We start from the raw sequence: 17,377 nt of genomic DNA, 5'->3' as shown, positions 1-17,377 counted from the left end.
ATTCTATGTCCTATCTAGTAACTCTCCAAGCCTCTGAGACAACTATTTAAATATTGTATAACAGTCTTTTCTAATCTTTAACATCACCTCTCCCATCCTTAATCTTAGCTCACAGAATTCCCCCCTACTCCCAGACCCTAAAAAGACTAAAGCAATCAGGACAGAATTTCCATTGATAGTCAATCTTTTTCCCATACAACTCCATCCCTGTATTACATAGACCTAACATGGACTCTTCAATCTGTTTTCTCTCCTGTTGTTTGATAAACATCTTGTACTTCTATCAAAGGTCAACTCATTCACTTGTGACCTATGTCCAATCTCTTCTCACCTACTTGGGGCACAACCTCAGCAAACTTATCATCGTGGTGTAATTACTGTCATTTGAATCAATTCCTTCAGCATATAATTGAATCAGCCTACCATTTACGCTATTAACCAATACTGCTGTATCAGCAATACATAGGGGGAAAATGCTTCGGCCCATTTCCCTTCCAGGGTCCTGCTTTGCTGGATTGGAAAACTCTTTTAAATACTGTCTCCACATTGTCTCCAATTCACCTCGGATTTTTCTCTTAAATAAAGACTTACAGTCCCTTTTCCATGGCTTATTGTCTTTCACATTATCAAACCCAGTGGTCCATTCTTCATCATGATACGCCCAGACATACTTGAATATCTTTGATATCTTGTTTACAAAACACATGAAAAATGTTTTGGGGACAATATCAGGAGCTACGTTCAAGCTTGGATGTATTGCATTTTCAGATATATAATTCTGGAGTTTTTGGAGAATGGTTCAAGTTGGAAATCAAAACAAGGTCATCAGCACATAGGCAAGTCATTAAACCCATGAAACTAATGATATCACTTAAGCTGTGAGCAAAAATCCAAGCATGGATCTGGGCAGGAGGGAGCAAAGATCACAGAGGCCATGAGTCCAGATACATGTGGAAAGCTGGGGAAATGAGACTACGTAGGGCCTTGTAGAACATGGTGAGAAATTTGGGAAACTAATCGAGGGTCAGTTAAAGAAACACTTTAATCAGAATTCCAGAGGGGTTATTCCAGAGGGGTTTTGAAGGCAGATGGCTGAAGGGGAACACTGCTTTAAAAAAAAAAAAAAAAAGAGAGAGATGGTATTTCCTGGGATCTGCACATGGTAGGGTGAATCAAAGGTCAACTGAATAGACTTTAGGAGGTAAATGGGACAACATACAAGTGAGAGGCGGAAGGACTGAGAAATGCATGTGATCCTTGGCATGTGCCTCCAACAATCTATATCAAATTTACCAATCCACAGAAAGCTAAGTGTGATTGGACTTTTTTTTATGTAAAATGCAAAAGCAGGTTCTAGCTCTGAGTCTGATGCATCTCTAACTGGAAGAAAGCAATGAGGAAGCATTGGGTGGAATAAGGGAATGAGATGAGTGAGGCTGATGATCCTGAGTTGGCATGAGGTGGGAGGTGGGATTGAGGTGGGTGGAGAGGTATGCTCTGAGCTATGCCAGGCTTTGGCAATGAAGTTGGAACAAGAACAAGGACAATGAGTCTCACAAGGCAAACAGGTGTCACATATGCCAACCAATTTAAAACCTATCTATATCTGTGATGTCTGGCATATTGTCCTATTTTACGAGTAAAGAAAATTAATCAAGTCAGGTGCATTGCTCTTGTTTTTGTGTTAATTTTTCATCTGCTATGACTCATATCTAGGCCTTTGGAACTCTAAAGTTCAATGCATTTTCACTATGCTCCTATCTAGTAACTGATTTCAATAGCTAAAAGGAAATGTAAGTCAAACATTCATATAATTCAACGTATCATGCTGAGTATCCCAATAATTTAAAGAGAGTTCTGATTTTAACTGAATCTATCCACTTTTAGAAGGCTAAAGTTTTTTTTTCATTCTATTTCATATGCTAGCATTCTTTTAGAACAGAGGTTACAATTGATAACATCCAGACTATAGATGTCTATTATTTGATCTACAGAGCTTAGTTTTGTTTCTAAGTAAACTCATTACCAATGTTTAAAAATCAAAAGGAATTTATACAAAAATTCCAAATTGGAGTCTGCATTGTGGTGAAGTGGCTAAAGCCCCCAGCTGCAATGCTGGCATGACTTAAGGATGCCGGTTCATGTCCCAGCTGCCCCATTTCTGATCCAACTCACTGATAATGGCCGAGGAAAAGCAGCAGAAGATAGCCCAAGTGCTCTACCCATGTGGAAAAGCTGGATAAATCTTCCAGCTCTTGGCTTCAGCCTGGACCAGTGCTATCCATTGCAACCATCTGGGAAATGAACCATCAGATGCAAGATCTGTGTATGAATGAGTGTGTGTGTGTGTGTGTGTGTCTCCCTTTCTGTAACTGACTTCCAAATAAATAAACATGACCCAAATTCTAGCTCATCTTTAAAAATTTAATGGTAGAATAATACAAGGTATATATTTCCAAAGGGCAACGACCACCAGGAGCTGAGACTCCGACATTCTTTTACTCAAGGTCTATGTCCTCCAGAGACTCAGTTACTCTACTTCATCCTTTTATGTCATTCTGGGCACTTACAAGCATCAGAGTTTGCAATACCTGCCTTAGACAGAAGACAGCCTACATGCTTGTAACATTCTTTCAAAGAACTCAAAATACAAGCGGAAATCAGCAATGCCCTGTGTTCAAAACTAAGCTGAGGCAGCTCTGGCAGACTTGGCTGCTGGGAGTTCCTTTGAGGGACAGGTGGCAGAGTATCAAACCATCTCACAGACCACTGCATCAGGGAGACCTGAGGGCCCAGGCCCCCTTCCTGTCCCACTGCCACAAGAATCAGAGGAAAGAGCTAAGAACCTCAATCTTGAAAAGATTAGAATGAAGATGAAGAAAATGAGAAGCCAGAGGTTAAATTAGCTGCCCAGTGTCATGCCGCCAGTAGGTGGCAGGACCGGGATTTCAACAAGCTTGAAGGTTTCTCTATATTGTTCAACTGTTACTAAGGAGTTATTGATAACTAACCCCAAATACAAATTTTGGGAGAAATGAATTCTATCAGTTGAAATTGAAACTCCTTCTTAGACATAATTAGTTGATGAAGCACCAGGAAAGAAGGGAGAAATTGTTGTGACTCTCTTATCAGCTGGTCACTGCCCAGGATGAGATATGTTTTTATAGCAGGGCGATAATGAATTGTCTTCTACACAGGAGACTTCATCTTGAGGAAAGGAGAAGCTGCCAGAATGGAACTTCTGCACTCTAGGGGCAGAGTGAAAGACATCCAGAGCATCTTTTTAGATACTACTTTTTATGATTCAAGATTTTATCAAATTCCAAGTCAGCAGGAATGTTGAAATGGAATTTTGGAGCTGGTTCGAGGCTGGATCACTTGCAGTCTCTACCATGTTCTCTGGCTGAACTGTAAAGCAGCTTATGGCTATGAGTATTTGTTCACAAACCTTGGTGAAGGATTGGGAGTTCAGATTCATGTGGCTACACTGGACATGTTTAGAAACAGGTGACATTCTTCACCATCTCACTACAGAACATGGCTCCCAGATCCATGCGTGTCAGCATCCAAAGGCAGAGGAATATTTTCATTGGAACAAATTACCCTGTGGAATTACTTCCAGAAATAGAATTCCACTTCTCACAATCAGCATTAAACCATCCACCATGTGGTTTGGAGAAAGAACCAGAAAAATAAATGTAATTGTGAGGACTGGAAAGACTTCATACAGAGCTTGCTTTTCTTTTCATTCCTCCTACAGTGAAATTAAAGAGTTCTTGAGCTACATTTGTCCTGTGAATGCTCATCCAAATATTATTCCACTAGGCACAACAATGGATAAAGTTATAGAAATCTTAAAACCTTTATGCTGATCTTTCCAAAGTACTGAGCCAGAGTATAAACCACTCAGAAAGTTGAAGAGAGCTAGAACGGTCCACTTTGACTCAGAGGAAGATGATGAGCTCTTTGATGATCTTCTGCCGGTACCTTGAAGGCATAAGGTTCCATACCAGCAAACTCTTCACCCAGAAGCATTTTCAACAACGACAGTATCAGAAACCCAGCCTAAATAGCTGCAGCAAAGCATAGGAAGATGCAAAGCTCTCTTTGGGGAAACGCAGTAGATTGTGAAGAATCCAACAGTGCAAATGAAGAAGAATTAGAAACCCCCGCTTCACTGAAGGAGACCTGGACCCTATCACATTTCACCAGCAAAAGGCTGAAGTGAATACATCCACAGTGGGACGTATTCTTGAAAAGAAATGATGAAATCACAGATGAAGGTTTGGAGAACTTCCCTCTTTCCACAGAGGCAGTGGGATCCCAGTACCCAAAGCTTTTCAGTGACTGACGGAGAATCAACCCGTAACTCCGCACAGAATTCATCTCAGTCAACACACGTAAGAGAATGAAGAAGTCAAGGCTGGGACAGCCAATCGGATACTGTTTTGTTATCTTCCTGAGAGAGAAACAATGGAGCTATTACCTCTTTGAACCAAGATGGCTGTAGACCAAAAATCAAAAAGAATATACCTGCTTCTCAGGTGGAACAATATATACTTTGCCCAAAGGATACTTACTGTGCTTTGAAAAGCAGGGAAACAGGTGTAACTGTAGTTCCCAGTATTGGGGAACCAACCACTCTAAGTGATGGGAAACATACCTGAGCAAAAAAGGTTGCTAAATCTTAGCACAAACACAGATTTGCAGAGCCCCTCTGATTTTGAAATTCTCTTAACTCCAGAAGCTGAGTTACCAAAATGAGAGCATTTGCAATATTTATATGAGAAGCTGGCAACAGTCGAGAGAATAGTGGTTGAGAAAGAAAATGCTCACTCTTGCATATTGAAGAATTAAAAACACGTTTTCCTAGAAAAATCACTAAAAAACTTAAACTCACTAATGGTGATTATTAAGTAGAAAACCTAAAATGTTCAAATAACCTAAAAGAAGGCATTAAAGGGATCACAGGAACAAAAAAACAGAAAGCAAACAAATAAAATGGTCGAACTAAATCCAAAAAAGCCAATAACTACATTAAGCATAAATGCCCTGAACATATCGATGCAAAGACAGATTCTGGCTAAAAATAAATTTAACCCAGTTATATACATGCTTCCTGTAAGAAATTCAATTTAAATGATATATGCAGGTTAAAAGTAAAAGGATGAAAAATGACATACCAAGTAAACACTAAAGGAAAGCTGGTGCAGCTACATTAGTATCAAGCAATGTCCTTATGATAAAAGGCCCAGTTTACTACGACATAGAACTAAATGTGAAGCTAACAACAAATTCAAAGTACATGAAATAAAACATACTGAACAGACATAAAATGTACAATTATAATTAGGGACTCTTCACAGCCTTCTCTTAGTAATATGGAGGTATTTCAAAAAGTTCATGGAAAATTGAATTAAATATTTTGGTAAGAAAAGATTTTAAATCAATATGTAATTTTTTCATAATACATATTTTCCATGAACTTTTTTTTTTTAAGATTTACTTATTTGAAAGTCAGAGCTACAAAGAATGACTTTCCATCCTCTGGTTTACTCCCCAAATGGCCACAATGGCCAAGGCTAGGCCAGGCCAAAGCTGGGAGCTTCTTCCAAGTCTCACATGTGAGTGCAGGGGTCCAAAGATTTGGGCCTTCTGCTGTTGCTTTCCCAGGCCATTGGCAGGCAGCTTGATCAGAAGCAGAGCAGCTTTTTCTAAACCAGCGCCCATAAGGGAATGCCATGAGTGCAGGCGGCGGCTTAACCTGCTGCACCTGCCCCTTGATGAACTTTCTGAAAACTACACCCACAGAAAATCAGCAAGAATACACAAGAACTGAATGGTACTTGTAAGCCAACTGGACTGACACTGATAGAACACCCACTTCACCAAACAACATAATACCGTTCTTCAGCTGCACCAGGACATTCACCAAGATAGGCTGTACCTTGGGTCATAACAACAACACATTCAGGCTGAAAGAATAAACTTGGATCTATTTCAACATCAGATGTATCTCCAAAGATGTAATATCACGTAAGAACCTTGTGAATAAGTGGTAAAATTACACCAAGAATAGTTAAGATGTAAAAAAAAAAAAATTCCTAAGAGCTAAATGGCTAAAGTATCAATAAAAAATAAATAAAATAAGTTGAGTGATTAATGTTTTAGTTCCCTATGAACTGTGCATTTTGCAGAGAGAAGAATACAGCCCTTTTCCTTTGTAGTGTGCCTTCACAGATTTCTTCTGAAATTTTAAGAGAAACTCAAGAGACAGTAGGTTTCAATTTTTGCCACTTTTTCCTAGTAAAAGCAAAGGAAAACAGGTTTATGGATTTTCTCTTTTTAACTAGAAAAACAGGAAGGCTTTGCATAAAGTGTATTGTGCCTAACCAACATGGTGACTAACGGATGTTACAGTCCTTAGGGCTTCTCCAATTTGGGAACTCGGTGAGATACCAGAGTCCAACCTGAATGTCATTTATCTACCAAACATGGAACACTCAGGCCAATGAAATAAAGCCTTAGCTGTGAGTACCTGTATATTGCTTCTATTTTAAAGGAAAATAAAGTAGTTCTACCAAATAATACAGGCAAGCTTAGCCAATACCTATTATACACCAAAACCCCAGAAACTGCTGTTTTTCTTTGTAATTTTATAACTTCTTTGCTACATTTGCAAACATCATGAACAATGAGAGAATGAGGGATGAGAAGATGAGCACTATTACTGCAGGCAGTGGCGGGATGGGAAGCTTAGTAAAGGCAACCTCTTCATCTTATAAATGGGCAACACCGAAGTCCAAGGTGACAGACATCTACTGCTCAAGGCCACACAGAGCGCTCAGAAGTTCTACTCTGCTGTTAGCCACAAAGGGGTTGAGTTGGCGGTGACCAGAATGAAACATATACATGAGAAATAAAGAAAAAGATAGACAAGTGGCCATGCAGGAGGTGCCAGAAGGTGGATCACTATCTAAAGTCTCTCTGGAGACATCAGCTTTAGGAAATGGAAGATCTTGGCACACTCACATGACTCTGCACACTCTTCTAACACACATCTCAATCTTCCACAGGATACGTGTTGTTTAGGGGGACACTCAGCATCCTTGTCATTTTTTAGACATCTTGGTCTTATTTTGGGAATCCCTCTCCTGCACAGGAGGCAGACACAAAATCTGCCTGCCACGATCTATACTTTTACTGTCACTCTGTCTATTGCTTCATAAACTTTCCTTCTTGCTCACCCTCCATTATTCCTGTGGCTCATTCTTCACGTGTGAAAGAAAAAGAGCCTGGTGTAAGCGAGAGCTGTCACCCTAAAAGAACTGTCACATCTGAAAATCCAGGAGAAAGGAAATCCTTCAACTCCTCCACCAATAAAGTGTGTTAGATATTTGTCAGCTTACCCATGATGCATGTTCTTTGGTAACTTGAGATTGCCATGGCTCATCAAGGTTTTGCAAGCCTTACTGCATAGCTTAAATATTAAATTTACTGTACAAAAGCGGCCGGTGCCACGGCTCACTAGGCTAATCCTCTGCCTTGCAGCGCTGGCACACCGGGTTCTAGTCCTGGTCGGGGCGCCGGATTCTGTCCCGGTTGCCCCTCTTCCAGGCCAGCTCTCTGCTGTGGCCAGGGAGTGCAGTGGAGGATGGCCCAAGTGCTTGGGCCCTGCACCCCATGGGAGACCAGGAGAAGCACCTGGCTCCTGCCTTTGCATCAGTGCGGTGCGCCAGCCGCGGCGGCCATTGGAGGGTGAACCAACGGCAAAAGGAAGACTTTTCTCTCTGTATCTCTCTCTCACTGTCCACTCTGCCTGTCAAAAAAAAAAATATAATAAACTTACTGTGGGGAGCAACTCGGACTAGACTAAGTTACGGGAATTAAGACTTATTCTATGCATCTGCTCTCCCACAATATGGCGCTGGGAGAGGAGCGTACAGCTTCTACCCAGCTGCCTCTCACCAACTTGACAAGCTGCAAGAGCCGCTCCTGATTGGAGGAGAGCGGCGCGCTCGGCGTGTGGGTAGCAGAGCATGGATTGGTGGAGAGGACTATATAGGAGGAGAGAGACGGCATGGTGGTGTGGGTTGGTTGGAGAGTGCGTTGGAGAGTTCGCGGGGAAGTTCGTTACTTCGTTCTTTCTCATTTCTCTCTACTCATTCTTGCTTCGGGAGTTTGCTGTTTACTTATTCTTACTTTACTATAGAAAGAACTTGTAAAAAAGGGAACAACAAGCGTCCGGTCCGGTGCGGCTCCTCTGCGTGCGGAGGAGCAGCAACTTACTGTACAAAATCATCAGCATTTCTCACCTTGGTATAAAGCATCTGAACATGAAACCTTAGAATCCACATTTTTTTAATTTATTTATTTGAAAGGCAGAGTTACAGAGGGAGAGGAAGAGGGAAAGAGAAAGAGAGAGAGAGAGAGAGAGAGAGAGAGAGAGAGAAAGAGAAAGAGAGAGATCCTCCATCTGCTGTTCACTCCTCAAATGGTGGCAACAGCTGGGGTTGGGCCAGGCCAAAGCCAGAAGCCAGGAGCTTCCTTCAGGTCTCCCACAAGGATGATCGGAGTCCAAGGACTTAGGACATCTTCCTCTGCCTCCCCAGGTCCATTACCAGGAAGTTGGATCAGAATTGGAGAAGCCAGGATTTGAACCATCACCTATGTGGGATCCTGGCACTGCAGGCAATAGCTTAACCCACTGTACCATAGCACCAGCCCCAGAATGTACATTTTAATAAGAATTGTAGTTGATTCTCCTGCAGTTGGCCCCTCAAGTATGTGGCTGAGGGTATCACATACCCTCAGCATTGGCTCCCATTCTGCTTATGGCCTTATTATCTAATCTATCATATTTTCCCAAAAGAGAAAGTCACCTTGACCATAATCTTCTCCACGTGCCCTGTGGGATCAGGTCCTGTCTTGAGATTCAATTAGTCATGTGATGGCTCAGGGTTTCATGGGCTGCACAAATGACTCTCTATGATCTGGTTTTATGTAAGAGAGGCTGAGCAGGAGACAATGCACTTGATACCGAGTAATCTATAAATAAGAAAACAAATTCCTGATTACTTTTCCAGAAACCTTCCTCAGTCACCCTTCATACAGAAGATCTCTTTGATTTGATTCATCCTTTGATCCAAGATTTACTGAAATAGGTTTAAATACACAACTCTAAGAGGTACAGACCTGTAATGAATAACTGGTAAGCTGATTACTACAACACCCGTATTCCTTTGTAAATCACTTTAATTACCACCTCCAGAATCTTCTATGCTGTGAATGCTCAAAGAACCTTACCTCTCTGGAAATCAACTGGGCTTTCACTGATAGTCACAAACTTCTTTAAAGGTACATTGCCCCTTACAATGAGAGTGGGTCTCATTTTAAGAAAATCTTCTAACCAAAGGAGCTTGAATCCACAAAGATAACCAACTAAAAAGGGATCATTTTTATTTTAGAAACTCTTTGTAAAAAATCTACCATGAGGGGCCGGTGCCGTGGCTCACTTGGTTAATCCTCGCCAGCATCCCATATGGGCGCCAGGTTCTAGTCCTGGTTGCTCCTCTTCCAGGCCAGCTCTCTGCTGTGGCCCGGGAGGGCAGTGGAGGATGGCCCAAGTGCTTGGGTCCTGCACCTGCATGGGAGACCAGGAGGAAGCACCTGGCTTCTGGCTTCGGATGGGCACAGCGCCAGCCGTGGTGGCCATTTGGGGGGTAAACCAATGGAAGGAAGACCTTTCTCTCTCTCTCTCTCTCTCTCTCTCTCACTGTCTATAACTCTACCTGTCAAAATCTACCATGAAAGGTTACTTAAACATAGGAGAGAAGTCATTTATTTATGTATTTCTACATTCAATGCTAATAAAGAATTAATAGAAACTGGTGGGGGTGGGGGCAGCATTTTGGCATAGTCAGTGAAGCCACCACCTGCAATGCTAACATTCCATATGGGCATGGGTTCGAGTCCTGGCTGCTCCACTTCTGATCCAACTCTCTGCTAATGGCTAGGAAAAGCAGTGAAAGATGGTCCAAGTACTTGTGCTGCTGCCACCCATGTGCAAGAGCTGGATGAAGCTCCCAGCTGCTGGCTTTGCCCTGGCCCAGCCCTGGCCATTGCAGCTATCTGGGGAGTGAACGAGCAGATGGATGATCTCTCTGTCTCTCCCTCTCTCTCTGTAACTCTGACTTCCAAATTAAATAAATAATTCTTTTTTTTTTCTGAAAAAAAAAAAGCTAAAAATACGGCTAGGAACAAAAAAAACCTGTTTTTGGCCTCTCTGTCTCTCACATTCTCTGTAAATTTGACTTTCAAATAAATAGATAACTCTTTTTTTAAAAAAACAGAAGAGCTAGGAATTTGCCTACAGACATAAAGTAACTGTTCTTTGTGCTCCAAGAACTGTCAGTCTAGTGGTGACAACAAATTATAGAAAAAGAGCAAGTAATAATATACTACTGGCCTTGATATACAAACATGATTACAGTGTTATGAGAAGAGAGGAAAAACAGTCACTATGTCATTAGAGGCATTGGGAAAGGTAAACAACTCGAACTAGGTCTGGGAGGACCAGCAAGTTAATCAAATCAGAAAAAATGCAGGGCAAGGTAGATCCAACAGTCCTTGCAAAGCTACAGAAGGAAGAAGGGTTGGGATACTGGAAAAAGTAATGACAACAAGGTAAAAAGAAACAAAAGTGTAGAAGGTGGGAAATGTACTTGTGAGGTACCAATACATTTCAGAAGTGGAGAAACACTGACAGTCTATGACTACTTAAAGAACATAACTTTGATGGGGCTGGTGCTGTGGCATAGCTGGTAAAGCCACCACCTGCAGTGCCGGCATCCCATATGAGCAACGGTTCAAGACCAGGCTGCTCCATTTCCCATCCGCTCTCTGCTATGGCCTGGGAAAGCAGTAGAAGATGGCCCATGTCCTTGGGCGCTGCACCTAAATGAGATATCAGGAAGAAGCTCCTGGCTCCTGGCTTCTGATCTGTATAGCTCTGGCTGTTGTGACCAATTGGGGAATGAACCAGCAGATGGAAGACCTCTCTCTCACTCTCTGCCTCTCCTTCTCTCTCTGTGTAACTCTGACTTTCAAGTAAATAACAAATAAATCTTTAAATAAAAAACCTAACTTTGAGAAGAGGTTGGAGGAGGGTCTGGATAAGCAGAAACTGGGGGCAGGGAGACCACAAAGGAAACCGCCATGTCAGAGAGGTCTGTAGAAGCTGGATGGAGAGGGACGCACTGAGCAGGGAGATATTTCCAAGCAATGGACTGTCTGTTTCCAGAATCTCATGGTTGTTAATAGAGGTTTGGAGTCACACAAATCTGAGCATAAACAGTGGCTCCGCCAATGACTGGACAACACTGTCCGTGTGACCCTATCTCACTGAGCTCCACTTTTCTCTTCTTTAAAATGGAGAGAGTACAAGTGAGACTATTAAATAAGATAATGACAAAAGGGCTTAGTGTAACTTAAGGTTTAGCATACAATCAATGTTAACCAAATGTTAACTGTTATTAGTACTATCATTATTAGTAGTATCATAATGAATAACTGATGGAGAAAAGGCAATCAGAAATAATTGTCTAGCTTGATAGTTGGTAAATGATGATGCCATTTCAAGACACAGGCAGTAACTCCAATAACTACAATTTATTTAGAGTAATTTATTGAGAGTTTACCATATACCTTGCAGTTTGCTGGTAGGAACATGCATGATTTCCTTTACTACTTGTAGTGATTCAAGACATTATTATCCACAGTTAAAAAGGCGAAAATGAAGCAGACAGAGGTAGAGAGGGTTGAGTCAGACGGGTCAGAAATAAAGAAACACAGGAGCCTGTGTCTTTACCATCACTCCACACATAAGAAGGCAAGAGAAGTTCTAAGATGGGGCAAAGATTCATTAGTACGTGGAAAACAAGTTCTCATTAGCTCATTTGAATTTAGCATTCTCAGAAACACCCACAGGGAGTACTGCAATAGTAAAAGCAGAAGTGCAGGTATCTTCATAAATCACTTTCCTACCCAAAAGAAAGATCAAGGAACAAAGAAACCGAGAGAAAAAGCTTGAGGAGCTATTTCTAATAGAAGTTTAATCATGAATGCAGAAATCACTCTGATTTTACTTTGCAAGGAGCAGAGGACACATGGCTGGCGTGATACAAGTCAGATTCCCTGCCATCTTGTTGGGAAGCAGCCCACTGCAATGGGAAGGGAATCTCATCACTCTGTTCCTCAACATTCACATCCTCAACGCCACCCACAAGATGCAGGGCCCTAGGAGCCTCAGTGCTCTCTCTGGAGCAGCGCTGCAGCTCACTAGGCTAATCCTCCGCCTTGCGGCACCGGCACACCGGGTTCTAGTCCCGGTCGGGGCGCCGGATTCTGTCCCGGTTGCCCCTCTTCCAGGCCAGCTCTCTGCTGTGGCCAGGGAGTGCAGTGGAGGATGGCCCAAGTGCTTGGGCCCTGCACCCCATGGGAGACCAGGATAAGTACCTGGCTCCTGCCATCGGATCAGCGCGGTGGCCCAGCCACGGTGGCCATTGGAGGTTGAACCAACAGCAAAAGGAAGACCTTTCTCTCTGTCTCTCTCTCTCACTGTCCACTCTGCCTGTCAAAAAAATAAAAAATAAATTAATTAATTAATTAATTTAAAAAAAAGGGAATCAGGAATTCTCCTGTCGGGGATGCCCATCGGGAGTTTCACATGGCAGAGAAACAAGTGTGTGGCTTTGCTGCCTTGAGCTTCAGCCAGGACTTCCGGGAAATCTGCAGTCAGCATGCCCTGCCGGTTCTGCATGACAGAGCTGACTTGGCAGCCACTTCTGAGGAAGGAACATCCCGAAAGAGCGAGACTTTCTGCTCACTCACTTCACTCCTGGGCAGCCTCCCTGACTGAGCACACACTGTGACGGCTTCAGGGAAGCTTGAGAGCCGACTGCGAATCGCAGAAGCTTGCCCTGTCAATGCTTCACCCCTCCGAACTTGTCTGTTCCCTACACCCATGTATTTCCCTTCATTCTTCCATGAAAGAGCACATTTTTGTACCTCTTTAGTATTTGTAATGCTTTCCCCTATGGATGACAACATCCGGATTATCTGCCAGGTCTGGGATGCCACGAAATACTTTCTAGGGTTAGATACACATGCACACCTGTAGTCAGTATGTTTTCCATTTTAATTTTTGTGTTTAGTTTTTAGCTTTTAACTGGCTCAATACAGTTCAGAGATAAAACTCTATGAATATGATGATATTCTTTCTCCCTCTCACCTTCCCTTCCTCTCCCTTCTCCCCTTTCACCTTTGCATTTAAGATAACACATCTTTAATTTTCATGGAGGTCAATGGTTTAAAGCTCCAGTAGCTAAGAGTTCAACAAGTAAAAAGCAGAAAGAACCTAGTGTAGCCAAAATACAGCAAAGGGCTATAAACAATAATTGAATGGAAAAAATGACTATTTCAGTCATACACATTAAATTTCATAGATCATTAAAACTATAGTAGTAAAACATTCTTATCAATTTGACAAAGGTATAAAAGAAAGTTTGACAGAAGTATATTCAAGCAATATTGATAGACATTGGTATTTCTTTGTGTTTTTGTTTTATGAATTTTTTAACTCCCACATATAAAGGAGAATATGTGGCATTTGTCTTTCTGTGTCCAGCTTATTTCATTCAACATGATGTCAGTTTCATCCATTTTGCTGCAAATAGTGGAATTTCATTCTTTTTTTATAGCTGAATAATATTCTATTGTATATATGTGTCACATTTTCTTTATCCATTCAATGATGGGCACCTTGGTTGATTCCATTTTTCAGTTATTCTGAACAGTGCTGATATAAACATGGTGGTACAGGTATCTCTTTGATACAATTTGCTCCTGTCTTTTGGATGTGTACCCAGAACTGGGACTGCTGGATCATACCGCAGGTCTATTTCTAGTTTCTTTAAGAACTCCTCCTGCTGTTTTCCACAGCGACGGCACTAATTCACACTCCCACCGACAGCATACAAGAGTTCCTTTCTCCACATCCTTGCCAGCATCTCCTTTTTGTGGATTTTAGCCATTCTGACAGGGTGAGGTGATAGCACATCATGGTTTTGATTTGCATTTCCCTGACGGCTAATGAAGTTGAGCATTTTTTAATATATTTGTTGGCCATTTGTATGTCTTCTTTTGAGAACTGTCGAGGTTCTTTGCTGAGTTGGTTGTTTTTTATTGTTGAGTTTTTTAATTGCTGATATATTTTGGATATTAATTCTTTGTCAGATAGGTGCCTCACAAATATTTTTTCCCCATCTGTTGGATGTCTCTTCACTCTGCTGATTCTTTCCATTATTTCCTTTGCTTCGTAGAAGCTTCTGAGTTTGATATGATCCTTTTTGTTGTTGTTCAGTTTTGCTTTTGCTGCCTGTGCTTTAAGATTCTTATCCAAGAAACTGTCACCTACACCAATGTCTTAGAGTGTTTCTCCTACACTTTCTTCCAGCAGCTTCATAGTTTCACACCTTAAATTTTGGTCTTTGATCTATCTGAGTTGATTTTTGTATATGTAGAGAGGAATGGATCTAAATTAATTCTTCTGCATATATAAAGTTTTGCCAGCACCATTTGTTGAAGAGATTTTTACTCCAATGTATGGTGTGAGCTCTTTTGTCAAAATCAGTTGGCTCAATGTATATGCATTAATTTCTGGGCTGTCTATTCTATTCCATTGATCTACGTAACGTTTATTATGCCAGTGCCATGCTGATGTAATTATTATACCTTTGTAGTATGCTTTAAGTCAGGTATTGAGATGTCTCTAGTTTGATCCTTTTATTTATTTATTTACTTACTTATTTATTTTGCTAAGGGTTGCTTTGGCTATTATGGGTCTTTTGTAATTCCATATGAATTTTAGGATTTTTCCCCCAATTTTCTAAAGAATGTCATTGGCATTTTATTGGGAATTGCATTGACTCTGCAGATTGCTTTATATGGTACAGACATTTTAATAATATTGATTGTTGCAATCCATGAGCAAGGAATATCTCTCCATTTTTCTGTGTCTTTGCTGATTTCTTCCATCACTGACTTAGACTTCTCAGTGTAGAGGGTTTTTTTTTTTACTTCTTTAAGTGGATTTCCTAAATATGTGATCTTTTGTGGCTACTGTAAATAGGATTTCTTTCTCTTTCTCTTTTACTCAGTCCATCACCAGAATATTTAAAAAGCTACTGGTTTTTGAATGTTTATTCTATAACCTGCAACTTTACTGAACTGTTTCATTGGTCCTAACAGCAGTCGAGTTGTATCAAATGAACCTAGTCCTCTGTTTCTGGCTGAACCAGGGATAGACACACGATCCAACATCCATCAAAGTCTGTTATCAGGACATCTGGAATTTCCAGATGGTCAGAACTGGTATAACCAGGGAGCTGGGGTTAAACCATTTTGGAGAACTTTTTTTTTTTTTTTCTGCACAAAAATGCAGTCACAGGCAGCAGATATCCAGGGAGATTCAGGTCCTTGTTCAGGTCCCTTGGAGTGGCAGAAACACTATTTTTGGTTGTAGGATATACCCTTGCAATACTCCAAAAAAATTATCTCTTTTATATTAAATTAGTTCAAATTAGTACCTGTTACTTTTTAACAAAAAAGAGACTTAAAAAGCCAAAGAAGAAGTCTACTAAGATATGCAGTAAAATGGTTTTATATGAATCCAAGTATTGCTAGAAATTTCATTCTCTGGAAGTCCAAGATAATGCAGAAGTGGGCACTTTCTCATTGTAATAAATGTTCAAGCAAAACCAGCAATGATGATGATAAACAGAGTTGTTAATACTTTTTACTTTGCAAACAGTACTGGCTAGTCTATGTTATTTAATTGGGGTTGTTAGTATGGTGCTAAGGACCCTATTTGAAGACAGTGAAGCTGAAACACAGAGATATACCCTGATCCACTCCAAGCAAAGTCCCTCTCATTTCTGCATTCTGCAACTTCTACAGGGTCATGTTTGGAATAAGTGGTTTGAAGATTTTGGGTGTTCCTTGTGAAGGCTACTTGAGATGGAAGTATCATGGATTTTAAAAGCCTAATCATCATTTGATCTTTTCTGTTTTAAAGTATTATAGGAAGCTAAACTCTTTCGAACCTACTTGCAGTGAAAAACAACACATATTCAAGTTTTCCTTTAGAAAAGTGGTTTTTCATGTTGTCAAAGACTGAAGCTGATTTTTAACATGTGAGATTATTGGCTATAAACAATTCAGAGTATGAAAACACAGCAAGTTCACAATATATTTTCAAAAACACAGAATATGTCCATAACTCTTATTTTTCACTTTGATTTTACCTCGATATAATGCTGTAACTCCTAACTAGATAATGTGTGGGGTCACTAAGTGGTTTCTCTCTACCCACCAACTGCTCCTCTCTACTTTCCTGGACTCTCACACACCTGATGTTTTTATGCTTCCCTCTATATCAACAAATATAGTGTATTAACATCTGATTAACTAAGTTATAAGCTTGTTGAAGGTAGGCACACTATCATTGTCTCTGTTTTCAGCACCTAGTAGGTCTAATACATAATCAGATATCAACTCCTATGTTGGATGACAAAAAATGAAATATTTTATCCAACCAAAATAGTCTACAAGGATATCACAGCAAAGAGCGTATCACTTTAAACATTGGGTAGAAATTTATGCTCATTAAATAAGTATATGTTCTTTTATTTGTAATAAGCTATTTACGCTAAATCTAATTGGGAAGTAAAGGATGGAAACAAAGCTTCAGGCATTATTCCTACTTTAATGAAAGTTTAGAAAATACATATAGCAAATCATGATTATTATCATAACCACCAATTTCATCATAAGCATACTTGTTCATCATGTATTATCTATCAGGCACTGTGTTAAGTTCCTTATATGGATTATTTTATTTCGTCATCACAAGTCCTTTTTTCATATTTTAAAAATTTATTTATGTTCCTTTTTTTGTTTTTTTTTTGTTTTTTTTTGTTTTGTTTTGTTTTTAAGGTCAGGTGCCATTTCTAATCCCACTTTCCACATTAAGAAACCAAGAGTCACAAAGTTTTAAGGAATGTGCTGTATGTCATGCCATTAAAAAGTGTCAGAATGAGGTTTTAGAACTGAAATCTACCCATATTTAGAGGCCAAACCTAATTGGACACCACAAAGAATCACAGCAACTCTGGTAATATTAAGACTTCAGAGAAAGGAGAGAGCAATGAGACAGGATGAAGCAACCTCTAGACTGATCCCAGAGTACTTCAACCGCAGCATTTCAACACAGAGCATATATGGTAAAACCACCACAATTCTAAGGTAATTTTTCTTA

At 40.5% G+C, this 17,377-nt stretch overlaps 1 protein-coding gene and 1 pseudogene across 2 annotated transcripts in view; one reads left to right on the top strand and one right to left on the bottom strand.

Annotated features, from left to right (window-relative positions):
• Positions 1-17,377, bottom strand: part of SGCD (sarcoglycan delta) — a 1,063,424-nt gene that overhangs the window by 880,562 nt on the left and 165,485 nt on the right. The gene's annotated exons all lie outside the window — the stretch shown is intronic.
• LOC138850090 (protein artemis pseudogene) lies at positions 3,178-4,351 on the top strand (annotated as a pseudogene).

Source organism: Oryctolagus cuniculus, chromosome 6 (genome assembly GCF_964237555.1).
Source record: "Oryctolagus cuniculus chromosome 6, mOryCun1.1, whole genome shotgun sequence".
Classification (NCBI taxonomy): Eukaryota; Metazoa; Chordata; class Mammalia; order Lagomorpha; family Leporidae; genus Oryctolagus; species Oryctolagus cuniculus.
The sequence above is the reverse complement of the archived record's forward strand: the minus strand, read 5'-3'. Positions and strand labels throughout refer to the sequence as shown.